Genomic DNA, 22,395 nt, shown 5'->3' with positions numbered 1-22,395 from the left:
CACAAGGGTTATTGACAAACTTTTTAGTTTTTCCAGGAAAATGGTTCTTTGATGGAGTCATAATTTGAATAATGAGGTTATACTTCTTTTCATTTACCATTTTTTATTTCTCACATGTCTTTTGTTATTTATTTTTCACATTTATCTTGTTTCAGTGTATTTACCGTTTTTATTCCTCACGTGTCTTTTGTTAACCATGTGTCTTAGCATCACTTGTTTCTCATAATATATGTTGTCCTTACCTCTACATTATACTTTTAACGCCCTGGTATATATTAATTACATTTTTAAAATTAATGTTAAATTTAGCCACCTAAGTAAAATATTTTATTATGAAAACATCTATTAAATTATTTGGATATGTTTTAGAGTTTTCTATGTAATAATCATATCATCATTAAGTTATGAGTGTTCCTTTCTGTGGTAAGCTGAAAAATGGTCTCTAAAAGCTGTCAAAATTCAAAGCCTCAGAATTTAATTTGCTACCTTATATGATAAAAGATGTTGTAAATAACTAAATTAACTCAAAATAGATAAAAGACCTAAATATAAATCTTAAGACTATAAACTTTTAGGAGAAAATCTGGGTCATAAAACCTCACAACATTGAAATTGGCAGTGATTTCTTGGATATGATTTCAATGGCACAGGCAACAGAAGAGTATACAAACTCCCTAAAAAATAAAAAAGATATTGTATATCCAAAGACAATGTAAACAGAGTTAACAGTTACTAATAGAATGGGATAAAATATTTCCAAATGCTATATCTGAAGGTATATTAATATTCCAACTAGAAATCCTAAAAATTAACAACAATAAAGGCAAACAATACAATTTAGAGATAGGTAAAAGACTAACATAAATAATGAATCTCCACAGATAACCAATCTTAGTTGTCTGTTGGATGGAAACTCTTGTTTCTCTGGTTCTGGTTTGTGTTACCTATATATGGGATTAGGTAAGGGTCCAACTTTATTCTTTTCCATGTAATTATTATGTTTCAACAATATTTAGTTAAAAGATTATTATTTCCACCACCAAATGTTCGTGGAAACCTTGTCAAAAATAACTTGACAATATAGGGAAGAATTTAGCTCTAGGCTTTTATTTAACTCCAATGGTTTATATATCTGCCTTTAGAATAGTACTACACTGTTTCAATTATTGTAGCTTTATATGGTTTGAAATCAGAAAATATATATCTTCTAGCTTTGTTCTTTTTCAAGATCGTTTTGGGTATCTAAAGTCCATATTCCATATTAGGATAGATTTTTTTTCTGAAAAATAAATATATAAATATATGATAGTTTCACCTAAAAAAAAATAGAAAAAAAATTCTCTGGTAAGAAAGAAAGTAAAAAGAAATATTGAAATGTTATCTTTAAGTCATCAAAAGCTTGGTATCAGACAAATGAAACTATTATGTGAGATTATCATTTTTAATTTTGGATAAATTGCTATAATACTAGATGTCAACCACTAAGCCAAGCATGGGAGGGAGGGATGGAGAGAGAATGGGGTGGGGATCGGGTGGGGGCTGACTGGGCAATGTGTGCATGTATGTCTACAAAAGTTTGTATCCCACTATGATGTATGAATACAGTGCACCAATAAAAAAAATTAAATTAAAAAAATAACTAAATTAAAGGTCTTGAGATGGGGAAATTATCCTGGATTAAAATACAGGCCCCAAAATTATAAATATCCTTATAAGAGTGAGACAGTGAGTGATTTGATTACAATAGTAGAAGATATGATAAAAAAAGCAAGTGGTTTTATATATAATATATGCTCTTATATATATGTTTTATATATAGGTTCCAGGAAGATCACTTAGCTTTGGAGTGCCTCTAAAAGTCACACAACAACAAAAAGAAGGAGGAAGAAAAAGAAAAAAAAACAATTTGGTGATATCTTAACCTTAATCCAGTAAGATTAATTTTGGATTTCTGACCTCCAGAACTATAAGATTATACATTGTGTTGTTCCAAGACACTAAGGTTTTGTTGATTTTTTACAATAACCATAGAAAGCTAATATAATTTTCAAACATTTTGTTTTTCTTGCCTTATTTCTTTGGCTAGAAGACCTAGATAATGTATCATCAAGAATCTTTGTTTTGCTTTAATTACTTACTCTTTAAATAGATTCTGAATAAGAAGGAAAGCCTAGTAGGAATTTTAACTGTATAAAAAAGAACACCATATTCTAAGGAGGAGAGAAAAATAGATGTACCAGATATGTGAAATAAATAATAAACACAGTTGGAGTAACTAATTTTGAACATGTCAATAGAAATAGGCAAGGGGAAAAGCTATAGTTGATTTTTGTGTGTTGGCTTGTAAACACAATGATTCTTACAATAATACACCTGAGGAGAAGATGATAAATTGTTTTTTTCATGACTGAGACAAATAAATCAATTTATTGATTCATCCCTACAAGAATCAAGCAATAAATAGGTTATAAATTCAGTTCTACAGTTTTTTGAGAAAGCAATACAATTAGAAATAAGGGGGAATTATATAACTTCCTCAGTAGGGACTAAAATAGTCATAAAGCTATAAATTCATAAACTGTAGTAATAATACCTTAAAATTATTTTGAGTCAGGTGTGGTAGTCAATGCCTGCAATCCCAGTACTTGGGAGGCTGAAGCAAAGATTTCAGGTTCAAGGACAGCCTCCAAAACTCAGAGATACTCTCAGCAAACTAGCAAGACCTTGTTTCAAATTAAGCAAAACTCAGGACCCTGTTGAGACCCTGTCTCAAACTAAAGAATAAAAAATAGAGCTAGTGATGTAGATCTAAGGTAGAATGCCCCTGGGTCTCATTTCCAGTACCACAAAAATAAATTAAACAAAACAAAAAGGGCTGGGAATAGCTCAGAAGTAGAATGCCTCTGGTTTCAATCCCTAGGACCACTGTGCTCTCTAAAATTTGGATAGAGTTTGTTAAACAGATTCAGTTTCTTGACATTCCCTCTACTTTTTCTAGTCTATCCTTGTGTCACAGAACTAGCTTTTTTGGTTTTCAAGTTTAGTTCATATAAATTTGGAGACATACATCTAAGGAAATCAATATGTATTGCTCAAATGTGGAGGTATCTGTGTACCATAACTCTCAATGCAGTACTTGTTTTTCTCATAATTTGTAGCTTTTGTTCTCTGATTTATTCCTAAAGAATCAGTACATTTCATTGAACTTCTTTCCACAGCAGAAAACATTAACACATAAAATAAATTGTTTTCCCCAATGAGTACTGACTGAGCGCTACTTTAACCTTCTAACTACAACTAACCTTTCCTCACACCCACTTGCATTCCTGATACATAAAATCAAAGTAGAAGAAAGGGCATTTAGAGTTTCACCTTGACATGTGCTACCTACCCCTTTTGCAAAATTAAATGGAAAGTTAGCAGCGGAAACAGGGAAAAGATGATTACTTTTACATTACACAGGTTAAAGAAAATACTCTTCCAATTTGAATATTCTCCTAATATGGTTTAATCTAGTTTGGAGGCCCCAATCTAGTCATCAAAGTAAAATAGAAGAAAATATTCTTTAGTTCCATCCATTTTCCTGCAAAGACATAATTTTATGTTACTTTCTGGCTGAGTAAAACTCCATTGTGTGTACATTCCACATTTTCAGAAGAATAGTGGAAGAGGATTAAGAAGGGAAGTGGGGAGAGAAAATCGAAGAGCTGATGAAGCAGTTCAAATTATCCTGCACTTGTTTATGAAAGCATCACTACCAATCTAGCTGTTGCGTATGGGGAGAGTGGGTAGCAGGGTGGGACCTGAAGGAAATTATACCAAGACCTGTGGTGTGTATCTGCTTGTATGAATTTGGACCTCACTAAGATGTATAATTACAATAAAAGTATAAAAAGTTCTACAAGGCCTTACCTTCAAGGAGATTTATAGTAAATATTTATAATATAAAGTTGCTACAAAAAATAGGAGAAAATAGATGCCAAAACCATGGTCTGTATTATAGAAGAAGAAAGATGAGGGAGGCCTGGGATCTATTTGAAGGATATCAAGGTTAATGGGGAAACAGCTTGTCAATTATCAATTAAAATTGCAATGAGGCCAATGCAGTCAGACACTGGGTACCTAAAAGAAAGATGTGACTCACATTTCCTATAATACCATGGAAGGCTTGCCAAGAAAGGTAATGCACAAGTGAAATCCTAAAGGATAAGTGTAATATTTTTATAAATGAGACATTTTTCATTTGAAAATATAAATCTATACTCCTAAGCAAAACTATTGATTCTATTTGGCATTGCTTTGGTACATCATATATATGCAAGCCTGAGAGCAGAACCTATTCACAAACACAATGAAATGTCATATGTTGCAAATCAGTCTTACTTGGAGCATGGCATTTGGAAAATCAATTTAGGGGAAAACCATTTACCATAGCAATGGACACATGTATCCTCACATTTGTACTTTAATCCTGGCTAGTACAAAAGCTTTGTCAATGACAAAATTATCAATATAAATAGAGAGAATTTTCACATTCCATATAGTGTAATGGTTTGTTTTCACACATTCTAGAATCTAAGTATTGGAAACATATTATGGGTTGTTGTTATTATATTTTTTTAAAATAAGATGAAGAGATCTCCAGAAGGTCAAATCAGGAATTTAATTGTAGAAATATTAGAGGACTTCTAAAAAGAAATTAGAGAGAGCCTGAAAGAAATAAAGAATGCAGCCGGGCATGGTGGCGCATACTTGTAATCCCCGCTCTTGGGAGGCAGAGACAGGAGGATCGCGTAGGTTCAAAGCCAGCCGCACTGGCCTAAGAGACCCTGTTTCCAAATTAAAAAATATATAAAAAATAGGTGTCGGGGAGTGTAGCCTGGAGGTGGAAGGGTTTCCAGGAACCCCAGTACCACCAAAAAAAGAAAAAAAGAAACAAACAAACAAAAAATGCAGTCATTGAAATGAAGGCCTCAATTCAAACAACAAACAATTGATTAGACCAAATGAAGAATAGAATCTCACTCCTAGAGGATGATCATTCAAAAAATGAACGCATAGCATATAAGTTAGAAAAAACAACTTGACAACATAAATTGGACATTGAAGAAATATGGGCCCATTTTAAAAGAGCTAACCTGCCTGCAAGAAACACACCATGCAAGTAAAGATAGTAACAAGCTTAAGGTAAAGGGCTGGAGCAAGGTAATCCAGGCCAACAGAACTTGAAGACAAGCAGGAGTAGCAACTATGATATCAGACAAGTTAGACTTCAAGGCTAAGTTTATCAGAAGAGACAAAGCAGGTCCTATTTTACTGGTAAAAGGAGAAATCCAGGAAGAGGAAATAATAATAGTCAACATTTATGCCCCAAACACAGGTGCAGCTACTTTCATAAAATAAATTCTTTGCAACATTAAGTCACACATAAGTCCCAATAGAATAATACTGGGAGATTTCAGTAACCTTCTCACACCATTAGACAATCTTCTAAAGAAAGGTCAGTAAAGATGCCTCAGATCTAAAGAACATGATCAACAAAATGAACCTATTAGTCACACATAGAATATTCCACCCAAATACAGAAGAGTTCACATTTTTCTCAGCTGCTCATGGAAACTTCTTCAAAAATAGATCACATCCTGGGCCACAAAGTGAGCACTACAAATTAAAAAAATGTGACATACTTCACTGTGTCTATTCAGACCATAATGGAATGAAACTAGAAATCAATTATAAGAAGACCCAGAGAAACCACATAAACATGTGGAAACTGAACACAACACTGTTGAATGAAGAGTAAGTCATAGAAGAAATAAGGGGTGAAATCAGGAGATTTCTAGAAACAAATGAAAATAGAGATAAAACATATCAAAACCTCTGGGACACTTTGAAGGCAGTGTTAAGAGGAAAATTCATAGCACTCAGTGCTCACATAAAAAATAAAACAGAAAATCACCAAATAAATAAGCTAATGACATATCTCAAAGCCCCTGAAAAACAGGAACAGTCTAACCTCAAAGCCAATAGAAGGCAGTAAATTATTAAAATCATAGCAAAAAGTAGAAAATAATGAAGTAGAGAATAAAAAATACATAAAATCAAAAAACCAATATATACTAGTTTCTCAAAATAATTAACAAGATAGATAAACCACTAGCCAAATAAAACAAAAAAAGAGAACCAACCCAAATTATGACAAGATGAAAAAGTAGATATTACTACCAACAGTGTCGAAATCCTGAGGATTATTAGAAACTACTTTGAAAAACTATACTCCAAAAATAAAATGGAAAATCTAGAGGAAGTTGACAACTTTCTAGATAAATACAATTTGAGTAAACTGAGTTAAGAAGATATAAAAAATTTAACCCAACCAATAGCAATCAAAGGGATTGAAACAGCAATAAAGAGCCTACCATCAAAGAAAAACCAATGATTAGATGATTTTCCAAGTGAATTTTACAAAACCTTTATAAATGAGTTAATCCCAATACTCCTCAATTTATCTTGTGAAATAGAAAGAAACAGGACTCTCCTAAATAATTCTATGAAGCCAACATCACATTAATACCAAAACCAAATAAGGAAAGCTCAAGAAAGGAAAACTACAGGCTTATATCATTGATGAACTTGGATGCAAAACTGCCAAAAAAAAAAAATACTAACAACACACATTCAAAACCACATGAAGAAAATCACACACCATGACCGTGTAGGGTTGATCCCCTTATAAACAAGAACAAGACAAGGATGACCATTATCACCTCTTCTTTTCAATATAGTACTTGAAAATCTAGATGAAACAATAAGGCAAGAAAAGGAAATCAAATGAATACAAATAGGAAAAGTAGAACTAAAACTTTACTCTTTGAAGATAAGATGATACTATAATTAGAATACCTCAACAAACTCAACCAAAAGTCATATAAAACAGGTCAACAAATTCAGCATGGTGTCTGGATACAAAATCAATCTTAAAAAATAAGAAGTTTTACTGTATACCAACCATAAATCCACTGAGAAAGAAATCAAGAAAATACTTAAATTCAGGATTTCCCACAAACAATAAAAAAATTTTAGGAATAAACTTAACTAATGAGGTAAAAGACTTCTACAAAGAAAAATTATAAAAAACTGAAAAAAGATCAAAAAAAGACCTTAGAAGATGGAAAGAAAGACCTTCCATGTTCATGGATAGGCAAAATAAATATCATGAAAATGGCCATACTCCCAAAAGTGATCTACAGATTCAATACAATATCCATTAAGTTGTTAAGATCATTCCTTACAGACATACAAAAATCAGTCCTAAAATTCATTTGAAACAAAGAACCCCCCCCAGAATATCCAAAGTAGTTCTCAGTAACAAAAACCATGCAGTAGGAATCACAATATCTGACTTTAAATTATACTACAAAGACATTGTAATAAAAACAGTATAGTACTGGCACAAAAACAGACACATGGACCCATGGAGCATAATAGATGACTCAGAAACAAATGTGCACAGTTACAGCCAATTGATTTTTGACAAAGGGTCAAAGAAAGCCTGTTCAGCAAATGGTGTTGGCAAAATTGGTTAAGCATATGCAGAAAAATAGAAATAATTCCCACTTTCTCACCCTGCACAAGAGTCAATTCAAGATGGATCAAAGACTTGGAAATTAGACCAGAGACTTTGAGGCTTCTTAAAGAGGGCATAGGTCAAGAACTGCAACACATAGGCACAGGTAAAAAAAAGGCACAAGAAATTAAAATGTGAATCAATATATGGGATTTCATTAAACTGAAGAGCTTCTGTATAGGAAAGGAAACTATCAAGAACCCCAATCAAGAGCCAGCAGAATGGGAGAAGATTTTTACCAACTACTCCAATAGAGAACTAATATCTAAAATATTCAGAGAACTCAAGAAACTCAGCACTAAGAAAACAAATAATCCAATAAAAAATGGGCAAATGAACTAAATAGACACTTCATAAAGGATGAAATTCAAATGGCCAATAAGTATATGAAAAAAGCTCAACATTATCAGCAATTAGAGAGATGCAAATCAAAACTACTCTGAGATTTCACCTAACTCCAACTAGAATGGCAATCATTCAAAATACAAACAACAACAACAAATACTGATGAGGATGTGGAAAAGTAGGAACTCTACTACATTATTGGTGGGATTGCACATTAGTGCAACAACTTTAGGAAACAATATGGAGGATCCTCAGAAGAATGGGAACACACTTACCAGTAATACCACTTCTTGGTATCTACCCAAAAGAAAGGAAACCAAGCTACCAAACTAATGCATGGGTATCTATGTTCATAGCTGCACAATTCACCATAACCAAACTGTGGAAACAGCCACGATGTCCATCAACAGATGAATGGATTACAAAATTATAGGATATATACAAAATGGAATTTTACTAAGCCATAAAGAAAAACACAATTACATCATTTACAGAGAAATGGATATAACTGGAGAACATTATACTAAATGAAATTAGCCAGTCACAAAATATAAGAAATTAGATGATCTCCCTAATATGCAAAAGTGAGGGAGTAAATGGGCTATAAGAGGAACTCTAGACAAAGAAGGGGTTACTATAGATGAGCAAATAAGGCTGAGAGTATGGAAGGGGGAAGGGGGAAATTCTTTCATGTTCATGATGTACATTAAGAAACATATCAAATTCAATCACTAAGCCAAACGTGAGAAGGGAGGACAGGGAATGGGGAAGGAAATGGGTAAGGGCTAATTGGATGTGCATGTATACCTCCACCATTTTGTATCCCATTAAGATGCATGGCTACAATGCACCAATAAAAAGTTAAAGAAACAAATAAGAGAAAAGCCAGGTATGGTGGTGCATACTTGTAATCCCAGCATTTGGGAGACTGAGACAGGAGGATCACGGTTTGTTGACAGTCTCAGCTACTTAGTGAGGCCCTTTCCAACTCAGTGAGACCTGTTACAAAATAAAAAATAGGACTTGGGGTGTAGCCCGGAGGTTGAATGCCCCTGAGTTCCATCCCAGGTACCGCAAAAAAAAAAAAGAAGAAAGAAAGAAACAAAGGAAGGAAGGAAAGAAGGAAATATATATATATATATATATATATATATATACACATATATACATATATATATATATATATGGAGAGAGAGAGAGAGAGAGAGAGAGAGAGAGAGAGAGAGAGAGAGAGAGGTGTGTTTGGATTTTCTTTCAATTGCCATATAAAGCCATTGGAGGAGTATGAACAAGGTAATGACTTGATTCAATTTAAACTATAAAATTGATTAAACTAAAAGTTAAACCATTAAATTAAAAATTAAACTTACTATAGTTAGAAAAAAATGAAAAGCAGAAAAGCCAGTTAAGAGGCAGGTGCTATTGAGATAAGGGTGATCTATATTAGAATTGTAGGAGATGGTAAAAATACATTTAATTTGTGACAGGGGAGCAGAGCTAGCAAAACTAAAATTATTTTGCTTGAAGAAATGATGCTAAAAATTAGGCCCAGGAAAAAATTAAAAAGAAATTGGGAGGTAGAGAAATAAATATTTGTCTTTTGCCATGTTGATTTTTCAATATCTATTATGTACCTGTGTGAAGATCCCAAAGAGACTTTTAGAAAAAAATATATGATTCTAGAATTGAAAAGAAAGATATAGAGAATGATAAGATTTATTTGGGAGTTAAAGTCATTCAGATACTATAAAATTCATGGTACTGAACGACATAAAAGAAAAAGTATGCAGAAAAAAAGGGGCTAAATGTAAATTGCTGTGGCTGCCAACATTTAGGGATCTGGCAGAAAAGGAGAAGAAACTAGGAATGTTGAGAAAGAATATCACAAGGAAAGAGGAATGACTCTTGAATTTAAGAATTAGAATTAGAGGGTTTTGATAACCTTGATAAGAACATTTCAGAGACTGGTAGCAATGAAGACCCAACTAGCAGAATACGTTAGCTAGCTATTGCCATACAACAAACCACTGGAAAACTCAGTGGCTTAAAATAGTATTGTGCCTTACAAGTTTATAGGTCAATTGGGTGGCCCGGTTCATCTGGATGAGGTTCAGTTGATCTCCATAGCTCATGTACCTACAATCAACCAGTGGGAAACCTCGAGGTCAGAAGCTTTAGAACGGTCTCAGCTGCAACAAGAGCATCATTCTCCACAAAGGACAGTCCAGGCTGGTTTTCAGGTGGTGGCAATGTTGCAAAAAAAATAACAGAAGGTCACAGAGCCTTCAGAGATACTGGCTAAAAAATGGCACACCATCACTTTCCCCACGTCTTACTAGGAAACTCAATTCTATGTTGATTTCAGAATCAGAGTGGGTGGAGACTAATAAATTAGAGATCAAAGGGCGTGAATACAGAGATTGTGAATTAAACCCCTTGATGCAGTCATGTGGCCATACCTAGGCAAGAGAGTTGAGAATAGGAGAGTACATTGAGACAACCACTATTATTTTGAAAGAATTTTGTATGAAAGGCAATAGATAGATGAGTAAAACAGCTAAAGGTGATGTGGAGTAAAGGATTATAATTTGTGTTTTTACTATTTTTAAATGAGATATGAAAAAGTATATTTATGGGCTGATTGAAGTGATTCACGAGAGAGAAACTTCAGGCAAAAACTGATGTATACACAAACAAAGCTGATAGGATATAAGCTAAAATTAGAGGCATTCAGCCTATACACAAGCAGAGGTATGTCTACAAATGCAAGAGAAGGGAAAGAAGAATGTGTTTAAACATGATCTTCTTTGCATTGGAATGGATGTTAACTTCAGGATTCTTAGGGATTAAAAAACCTACTGGCTCAGATTATTTTTAAACTTACTTACTTATGAATCAAATTACACAGAGAACTGTTCATCCCATAGGAGTTTACTTCTGCTATGAAATGAAGCTATTGAAAGACAGAGACAAATAGAAATCATCTACATTCAGTGTCTTGATTCCACAATGAACATTCCACAATGATGTGAAAATCTCTGAATAGCTATCCAGTGGGTTAAACCATGTCCTTAAAAAAAGTCTCCTTCCAATATAAAACATTAATTCGAGTTCATTATATAAACTTGCATATTACTGTGCTCCTAGAATGTTACATTTTGAATGTACAGTATTGCAGTAGCCTTTATTTCATTAAATACTTGAGGAATTGAAAGAGCCATTCAGTTAAGGATTGCTTAAATTTACAAATCATTGCATGCATGAAAAATTCATCAACCCACTGTAGAGAACTGTTGAACTAATTGCTCATACTTGGGTCAAATGTGTTTGAGTGACTAATACAATTTAGGCAAATTACTGCAGATAAAAATGGTTGGGAGAGGAAAAACTTCACAAAAATTATTTCATACAAACTTCAAATTCTGGAGGATATTATGAAGCTTTTTTATAAAATTTTAGATATTAAATTGCAAAAGTGAGAGAGAGCTATGTATGTATAACAATGAATTTGACGTGCATACTATTTCAGTCCAAAATGCTTTCTTTTAAAACAGGTCGTAATTTCATTGAAAATCCTGATTGACTATCTAAAAAGTGAATTATTATGTCAATTGTTACATTTTTATTTTTACATAAAAGGAAGCCAATACAAAATGACTTCTAGGTCAAGAACAGCTTCCTAATTTCAAAAGCTTTCCTGCAAAATTCCCTCTGTACATGATTTTATACTAGATAAATTGCCTCAGGCTGCCCATGAGGATCCTAACAGGACAGGATCAAGAACAAATCAGCTCACGGTGGGCTTCTTTAAAGAGTTCCTGATTCTGTTTTCCATTAAAGAAAACATTCCAAATTCAAAACTATCAAAATTCTTCATCCAGCTCTAGCTGTACCAAAGTCATCACATGGAGAAAGAGATGAGCAGATAGTTGGAGATGAGTCAACTCAAATAAACCAATCCATGACCAAGAATTCACTGCATGAGACAAGAAGCAGCTGAATAAGTCAGAAACAGGTAAGAAATAAGGAGAGTCTACTTCATTGTGGTAAACATTTTTGAGTGCCTACCATGAATCAGATATGGTTCAGAAATAAATATGGGAAAGGAGAACAAGGCAAATAAGTATATAATATTAATGTAAGACAATGATAAATCATTCTACCCGACTCCATGGGTGCCCAAAGAAGGGATATTTAGTCAAGTCTGAGACATCTGAAGGAGTATGCTTGCAGATATATTCCCTAAACTGTATATTAAAGGAATGAATAGGACTTAGTGAAGTAAAACAGAAGAAGCTGTTACAGTGAGCTAAAATCCAGGTCATGAAATATTAAAATGTCTAGAGAAGTACAAGCATTAAGGCCAGTGTGGTTAATAGACCAGGCCATGGAGAATATTGTTTGTGCAGTCCAAACTTTATTCCAAAATGTAATCTTTTCAGATTTTTAATCACATTACTTGAAAAGATCAAGAATGAAGGTCAAGAAATCAGTGAGGGGTAATAAATTAGTATCTGAGAAAGAAGAGCTATATAGAAAAAAATTGTAAAGTTCAGTTGGTTGTATTTAGTAGATATGATGAAATACAGGAAATTCTATGGAAATAGATGGGTCAGGGAGGGGGACAGAGCAAAGGCCATAACAGCAGCTGAAACATGCCATGGTCAAGGGACCTGTAACAGGTAATGTACCTTGCAGCCTTGGCTTAGGTACTTAATGTCCTGAAGTCCTTCTGCTGCAAGCAGAGGGCCATGTGGAGATGATCCAAGGCCTATGAATAGCATGATACAGGTTATTTGCATCATAAAAAACACATAGAACATTGTACAAAGATCAGAGAGAATACAATATGAAACACACGTTGGAGCATCTGAAGAAGTAACTTTTTTTTGACTGATCAAATAACAAATAGGCAAATTCACTAATCTCTACATTCAGCATAGCTATCATCAAAATCAGACTAAACATATTTGACAACATTAATTCCAATTTCTTTTCTCCAACAAAACTCAGTATTTGTGTTTCAACTCTTCCTTAAAGCTTTTTCACTAATCCATGGTTACTTTGACACAGCTAATTAATTGAAGTCATTTAAGAAATTGTTAACTGAGAAAAGAGATTTTAGGGTCAGAATTTTGAGTGGTATTGGGAATACTAATAATTAAAATACACTGAATAAGCCATTTGCTATTGCTGTTTAAATATGGCAAATCTTTTTAAAGTGAGGCTAAGATATATTTGAGCCAATATTTCATGTGCTCCCATTTATTAAAAAAAATTCCTGAACTATAAAAAGACCCAATGCTTTGCTCAGAAGACAGAACAAAATAGCAGAGATTATTACATAATTTGAAATTTAGCCTTCTCAGAATTTCTTTCAAAAATATAGCACAGACACATTTTTCAGTTGCCAAAGTAGAACCATAAGCTAAATATTTTCCTTTAGTAATTGTGAAATTTCCACAACTATATCACATGTCCAAGTTCTGCAGTTATTATACAGCCAAATTTCCAGTAATTAAGGAGAAAACTACCAATGTTACAACGCTAAGAAACTATAATGAAAAAAAGCTGAGATTAATTTTTTCTGGTGGGCTTTCAATTTGCCCAGGAGGAGATCTATTCCAGGCATAAACACAAGTTTCCAGAGATAATTTTTTTATGTTACTCTTAAATGTCTAATAAGTGCTTCACAGCAGTTATGAACTTGTGAACCCAGAAGGGACTTAGGGGTGTTTATAAGTTCCATGCAGTGTGCTATACTCACCTACACACATCTAGTGCAGGTGTAGCCATTGTTTCATTACTGCTGTAAAACTCACTCTAGAGTATCTGTAGCTCCTAATTTTTTTTCTAACTTACAACTGAAAGAAATTAACTACAAAATGAATTACAATGATGCTACAAAATCAATAACTATCTACCTTAACATAAAATCATGTAGGAATGGAATGACATGCTGTTTTATAGCGTGGGGCTTTTTAGTTACACATGTGTTTCTTCATTTAAAAACTTCATATTGTAAATTGTCTTTCTCAATAGCATGCATTCTTCATAATGCTGATTTTTTTTAAAGCAGTTCCATCTTGAATGTGCTTGTTAGAATTCTTTGTTAGCCTCGGAAACTAGTAATTTCATAACTTAACAGCCAAGTATTTTAGTGATTGATTGATTGATTGATTGATTTTGTGCAGTAATTTCATAACAGTCAAGTATTTTATTTATTTATTTATTTTGTGTAGGACTTTAATAACTTAACAGTCAAGTAATTTATTTATTTATTTATTTATTTTGTGTAGTAATTTCATACCTTAACAGTCAAGTATTTTATTAATTAATTTATTTATTTAGTGTTTTGGAGATTGAACCCAGGGACATTCTACCTCCAAGCTATACCCCAAGCCCTATTTTTTTTTTATTTTTTGTTTTAAAACAGGATCTTACTAAGTAGCCATGGCTGGCCACAAACCTGTGCTCCTCCTATCTCAGCCTTCCAAGTACTGGGTTACAAGCATGTACCACCACACCTGGCTAAAGCCAAGTATTTTAATACTCATACATACATAAGTGAGATTAGTCAGTCACGAAAAGTAAACATTCGGATTCTTTCCCTAATATTTGGAAGCTAGGGAGAAAAGGGGGCCATAGGATGAACTCTAGACAAGGAAGAAGCAAATAAGGTGATCTAACTGAGGGGGTTGGGAGAGAGAAGAGGGAAATTTCCTAATGTATACATCAGACACTCATAAACATATCAAATTCAATTAATAAGATAAACATGAGAAGAAGGGAGGAGGAGGGACTGGGGTGGAAATTGGAGAAGGGCTAAATGAATCATGTGTGCATGTATGCCTCTAAGAGTACCTTGTACCAATTAAGATGTATGATTACAACGCACAGTAAAAAATTAAAATAAATAAATAAATAGATGTGGTAAAAAAAATTCTGTAAAGCCAAAATAAAGCCTTTCAATATGGTAAATAAATATTTAAGTAAATATATAGTAAATACTTTTATACAGTGAATTCTTTGCAAAATTAAAATAAGATATTTTGATATATCCATTTTGTTCATTTAGTTTTTTGGGTTTTTTTTCCTTTTGTGGTACCAGGGATTGAACTCAGGGGCATTCTACCTCAAGGGGCATTCCATCTAAGAGCTACACACTCAGCCCTATTTGTTATTATTTTATTTAAAACAGAGTCTCACCAAGTTGCAAAGGGCCTCACAAGTAGCTGAGGCTGGTCTAGAAACCTGAGCTCCTTCTGTCTCAACATCCCAAGTACTGGGATTATAAGTGTTTACCACCACACCTGACTTCATTTAAATTTTTTATATATGAGATTTTCTTAAACTGACACAGATTGCCATTCCTTCTGCTGAGGAAGAAAAATTTTAATTTTGTTACTGAACATTCTGTAGGTTGCTTTTAAAAAATTACAACCTTGATGGCCAATAAGATTAATGCCTCTATTCCTCCCTGTGTTTATCTCAGACATTCATATATCAGGAATATTTCTTTAAGTGTAAATAGCAGAGACCATTTCATTCACTATTTATAAGAAAAAATGCATTAAAGGTTATAATGTTGTTTCCAAAATATTAGTGAAGCATGGAGGTATCTGAACTGCACAGTCAAGAAGAATTGTTGAATTACACTGACAAAACATCCCAATAAAAGTCATGATGCTGCCACCACAGCCACCACAGTTTCCAGAACATGGAACTGTGACCCCAAAAATTCCTTCCTTCTGGGAATTCTGAAAACGCATTGTCTCCCCAACACTCTCACAAGTATTAATTCTTGTTAATGATGTGTCCTCTTCAAATTACTCCCTTCTGAATCGGGTCCCAAACTGTTTCCCTCTAACTTGCACTGTAGCTTTTACAGAAAGCAAGGGAGCATTTCTTTCTATGACTTTAAAATGATATAAGGTGAGAAATTTTAGGAGGGAAATTCAGAAGGTACTAGGAAGACAATAAAAAAGACAAATGTTCAGTACAGCCTCTTTCTAGCATCAAAATACTCTATTTTCATAGGAAGGGATGGAGCAGGGTGAGATCTAGAAAGAAAACACATCAAATGCTCTGTGCACTGATCTTTCTATCATTGTGAACCTCACTATAATGTATAATCACAATGAACTAATGAAAGTGTGTAAAAAATGTACCAATATTCCCATTCTCAAATGTCTATGCATCAACAACAGCAACACAAATGTTGCTATCTAACACAATGCAACTACTCTTTTTAAATAATTAAAATGCACTTATTTTCCCACAAAGGGACCATGAAAGGGGGACAGCATAGCAAGTTATTGGTTGCTATATCCAGCTAAATTTCAGGGCCAATGGACTCCATCCTAATTGTCTGCAACAAATGAATGACATAGAAAAGTCAACCATCACCAGTAGTGTAGTGATATTAATCAGATAAAATAGCAAGAGAACTATAGAGAAAAATAGAAGAGGTAAATTGGCTGACAAAAAATTTCTGAACATTTAGCAATCAGTCTCTATGAAAAATCATTGTTATTTACTACTAGAAAACTGGACATTCAACAGTGAGGTTAGTTAAATAGGCCTTAGAGGATGTCACCTTGGTTAGCCACCGTGATCGTTTTATTTAATAGATCATTGAGCAAGCTCGGATGTGGTTGGGAAACAATTGGGGACAAAGTAGTTGTTATGTGTTTCTAATTTATCAAGATCCTCCTCTATAATGAATGATTTCTGCTGGACATTCAACTATTCTCACACTACATACTGAGAAAAAAAATCATCTGCTGTTTCTTTCTTCCAGATCTTTCGGCAATCCCTCTTGTCTATTTTTTCAAAACCCCTGGATTACCCAGCCAAATCATCATCAGCATCCCCATGAACCATTATAAAGGCATACCTCAAATATTTGTCCTATTAAACAAAGTGAGCATCAAATACGCTACCCGACCTCCTATATATTAGGAGGACTACTCTTCCCCCAAGTTCCCAACATCCCTTCAACATGGAGCTGACCTGCAGCAGTCCACTTTCAGCTTGTTCCAGAATAATATCTGTTTCCTTTTGACTTTTATGTTCTTCAGTTAAGATCACAGGGAGCAAAGGCCACTGGTATAAGTTGATGGAGGCATGGTAGCCAGTAGAAGGATGCTTGCTAAGAATGTAAGTCACCTGCTAATGAGTTTTATGTCATGTTGAAGCATATTCTTAGTTTGCCAGGGAAAGTACTCGTTTATCCCAGTTGTCTTGGGATAATTCTAGTGCTCCTTTTACTTTCAAATAGATCCTAGTTTGGATGTTAACTAATTTATACACCCTACATCTATTCTCTCTCCACTTTATAATGAAGTGCAGCAGGGCATGCTCAACTTTTCTTTTGAGTAAATCGTCTCACCAAATTATCTACATATATAATATCTCAAGCATGGCCAATGATCAACTGTTTAATTTCAAAGAAGGCACAACTGTGCTCCAAAACTCTAGAGATTTCTGCAGTGATTCTTCTAATAATAGTTTTCATAAGCAACCCAATGTACTAGGCATACTTGAATATCACTGTATCATTCACATCATAAGAACCAATTGGCGAAGTAAATCACACTGCATCCTGGCCCTGCTGGAGAGCCTTCCTTTGATCTGGGGCTCTCTCAGATCTTGCAGACTTTTGCGTGAGCCAGTGAATTATTCAGAACCTCACCCAACCCCACATATTATTAATTTCTCTAATATCCAAATAGACTAACTGAACATTCACCTCTTTATTAGTAACATGGTGTAGAAAGTGCACGACTTGTACTTTGAAGGGAATAGTTAGCAAATATGGTAATAGTAAACTCATTAAAACATAAATGAAGCTAGAGGCCACCATCTTTTCATGCAGTTCAAACGCCTCTTTCTGGCACACACATCAAAACTTCCTAACACCTGCTATTCCCTGATTCCCTAGTCCTTTCAGCATAAGGCCATCAACAATGCTATAATATCCTATAGGCTCCTGAAAAATTTAAGTATGCCTAAAACTACATTTGTTCGTGAACCTAGAGCTAAGATGATCCTGAGACAGGAAAAGGAAAATCTACTGCTGTCTTTGTAAGGTAAAACAAAACCTCTTCTCTTTGTTCTCTGTATTCTAGAATGTGTTAAAAAGCAAATGCTATAGAGTAGATGCCAAAGAATGTCAATTTGTGTCAGTAAAGAAACATGAGGGACAGCAACTGAAAATTAGAGTGTCCCTAAATAAACTGATAAAATCATTTCAGATCTTTCAAAACTGATATAGCTTCCAAATGGCCAAAGAACAAAGTTAAATGAGGCTTCTATTGATTAGTATTGGCTTAAAGTTGGTGTTCAAGGCACTGGACATAGTTACCCTACTAAATGAGTATATGCATTGGGGAGATTATATGGAAGATTTAAGTAGTCTTTCTTTGTTGTAGTTATACTTTTATTGGTGCATTATAGTCTCACATCCTAATGTAGTAACCAGAGCTAATAATGTAGTAACATCACATCCTAATGTAGTAACAGGTTCTGTTCACTAGCTGAGTCCTTCAAATTGAAAAATTTCCAAGATTTTGTATCATAGTATCCCAGGACATTCCCCTCTTTGATTCTTTGCTTTCTTGGTTAGTGGTTGACTGGCTTCAGTTTTCTATTTCAAATTAAACTTAAGTAGGCTACTTGTCTATTGTAGTTCCAGGGTTCCCATAATCAATTACCCCTAACTATCATTACAGATTATATCATTTTTTATCATTGTAAAAGATACAGAAAAACAGTTTTTCTACTCTCACACTCAATTTTTACACCAAATGTGTTGAATTTTTCTTCTGTATACACCAAGCAATTCTCCAGCAGACACTAACAGATGTCCTATGATTCAATTCAGTTTCTATAACAATTGGAGTCACTGCAAACCCTGTAGGTTAAGAGCTCAGTTCCATACACACTACCTTTCCTTCACATACCAATCTAAGTAGTGGGTTCCCAAGTTACCCACAAGTTCCATCTGACATGGCTACAAACTCAAGTTTTCCATGTTTCTCTTCTCGAGTTGTATTTGCTAGAATGCCTCACAGCATCAGGCAAAGAGTTTACTTACCATTTCTTGCCTATTTATTACAAAAAATATTGTCGATATTACAAGTTAACAGCCAGATGAAAATATGCAAGAACAAGGTCCAGATGGGCTTCCACTACAAGATCCTTTTTCCCTGTAAAGTTGGGAGATGTTTTTCTCCCAAAACATGTATTTGTTCTTGTTTACTTACTCAAAAGTTCTGTGAAGACCACAGTAGTTCTAGAATTTTTATGAAAGCTTTGCCATGTAGGCATAATTGATTCATTATCCAGCCCCTTTCCTCATCCCTGAGCATGAAGGGATCATCCAAAGTTCCCATGCTTCTAGTCATAATTTATTCTTTCTGGTGACCAACCCTATGAAGGAACCCACCAGAAAATCACCCCAATAAGTTGGGCATGGTGGCACACTCTTGTAATCCCAGCATTTGAGAGGCTGAGACAGGAGGATCACAGTTCGCAGCCTCAGCTACTTAGTGAGGCCCTTTGCAACTCAGTTAGTCCCTATTTCAAAATAAATAATTAAAAATAGGGCCAGGGTGTAGCTCACAGGTAGCATGCTCCTGGGTTCCAACCCCAGTACACCCAGAAAAATCACCCCATTAAAACAAAAGATGCTCCTGTCACTCAGGAAATTCCATGGGATTGGTATCTCTGTGTCAGTAACTGAAGTCAAAGACCAAACACTAGAACACAAATCCTTAGTATCCCAATTGCTCAGGAAATTATATGGAACAAACAAATGCTGCTCCAGGACCTGTGGGAAAAGGCAAAACTCTCTACTTACACTAGTCCAGATACTTTCCTCTGTTGCTCAAAATGGAAATCATGAATACTTGTACCAGACTCGGGTCAATCTTTCCCCTTTAAATCATACAACCTATTTCAGTGGCATTTCAGAGACATCACTGTCCCTTTATCTCAGGGAAAGAGAGAACAACTTTTCAAAATGGTCTGTTTTTCCATCTTTGATAATTTTTTATATATTTTCAATATCTTAGTGGATATATCATCTAGGTTTCCTCAAGGCACATAGTGGGGGAGTTGCAAATGAAAAACTACTGCCACATTTCTATCTCTTTTTATACATTTCATCAAAGAATTTGTGCCATTCTAACCAGAGTTTCAAGTTCTTTTCAGCTAGGCTAGTAACTAGAATTATTCTTAGATGGTTAGAATTAGGTTATTAAATTTCAGGATTATGATCAGTGTTCTGATGCCATAAATTCAATGTTATATAAAATTGTTTTTTCTCCCACCTTGTCTAGCTTCTATTTAATCTATTTTCATATATATCCCAAGGGTTTTATTATTATAAATTAGAAAATATTTAAAATATTTTTATAGAAGCTTTCTTCCAAGTTTGGCATTGAAATTAGTCAGCTGTATATCCTGGGCACAACTATAATAATAACCTTTGATTAATAAAAAATAAAGGAATTCAAGGACAATGAGAAATGATGGGCAACGTCACTGCTTGAGGAAAGTAATTATAGTATCTTCAAGAAAAGGACAGGATTATCATTCAGGAGTGGATAAATACTTCCAATCGCAAAAGATCAGAAGGATTAGGAGTAAAATTTATTCTGAGGAAGTATTACTTGCCTATATGTTGAAGTGTTGTTCCTATGCCCTCTTCAAGTAACTAAAAAGTAACTGGTCTAATTTCCAGGTCTTTGATTCATTTTGAGTTGATTTGTGTACTCCAAAGGCATAACAAATTAAAATTGTAATACATGGGATTGAATTAAACTGTGCAGTGAAGGGAACTATCAAGAACTCTCAAGAGAGAACCAACAGAATGGGAGAAGGTCTTTGTCAGCTACTCCTCCAATGGAGAACTAATATCTAGAATAAAAAAAGAACTCAAGAAACAATGCTACATAAGCAAACAGCACAATTAAAAAATGGGCAAGGGAACTAAATAGACACTTCAAAAAAGAAGAAATACAAATGGCCAATAAATATAAGAAAAATGTTTAACATTCTTAGCAATCAGAGAGATGCAAATCAAATTATCCTGAGCTTTCACCAGACACTAATTAGAATGGCAATCATTAAAAATGCAAACAATAAATTCTGGAAAGGATGTAAAGAAGTAGGAACTCTGATACATGATGAAATTTCAAACCACTATGGAAAACAGTATAGAGGGTCTTCAGAAGAATGGGCATAAACCTATCATATGACCTGCTATACCACTTCTGAGATTTCAAAAAGAATTTAAATCAAACCACCATAGTAATTATGTATATCTTCTATGTGGCACAATTGATAGTTTCTAAACTATGGAACCACCCTCAATGTCCATCAACAGATGAATGGATTACAAAACTATGGGGTATATACATAATGGAATTCTACTTAGCCATAAAGAAAACAAAATTATGTAATTTGCAGGGAAATGGATGGAATTGTACAATAGTATGTGGAGATTAGTCATTCACAAGCTAGGGAGAAATTGGGGTACAAGAGGAACTCCAGACAAAGGAGGAGAAACCTTTGTGTAGTGAAAAAGGGAACATAATTGAGGTATGTGGGAGGGGAGACAAAGACTTAAAGATGGAAACACTTCAATGAAAATGATGTACAAACACAAATTTATCAGTGCCAATCAGTGCCATGTATGGGAAAATGGGAAGCAAGAGGGAGTGGAGTGGGAACTGGGGAAGGGCTCTGTGAGTGCTGTGTGTTTGTATGCCTCAATCATCTATCACCCTGAGCTTCATCATAATGTATGATTACAATGCATCTATAAAAAAATACTCTGAGCCATCCAAGTTTCTCTTATAATTCCATTTCAACATTCAGGATCTCCCGTTTCCTGTCCAAGGCCATCATTTTGATTAAAAAAATACCTTATAAAACTATGTATTTGGTTATAATAGAATTCCGCCACCACAATTATATTTTTATATTTTAATATTATTTCAAATGATTTCAGCTCAAGAGTAAAGATATTCTGCAAGCACATTCATGGAGAGTAGCTTAATGTCCGTTCATGACTCTATTGAGGATTTAAGTCTTTGACAGTGTTATTCTTTCATTAAACTGTACATCATAGCCAGACATCTCTGCAGTCTGATAATTACACACTTCCTTCATAATATTGAATATCAAGGGTAACTGTGATTTGAATAAGAGTCTCCCAAAGACCTTCATGTTTGAAAGCTTTACTGCTAGTACTCATCTTGGTGCTCTGGGGAAGTGGTAGAAACTTTAAAAGTTAAGACCAAGTGAAAGATCTTCAAGTCATAGCCCTCTTAAAAGGAATAGTGGGGTTCTACCTCCTTCCTCTTCTACTGTTTTAATACCCAGTCAGGAAACAAATACTCTGCTCTACT

This window comes from Muscardinus avellanarius (assembly GCF_963383645.1).
Source record: "Muscardinus avellanarius genome assembly, chromosome: 3".
NCBI classification, from domain to species: Eukaryota; Metazoa; Chordata; class Mammalia; order Rodentia; family Gliridae; genus Muscardinus; species Muscardinus avellanarius.
This window is presented reverse-complemented; position numbering follows the sequence as displayed.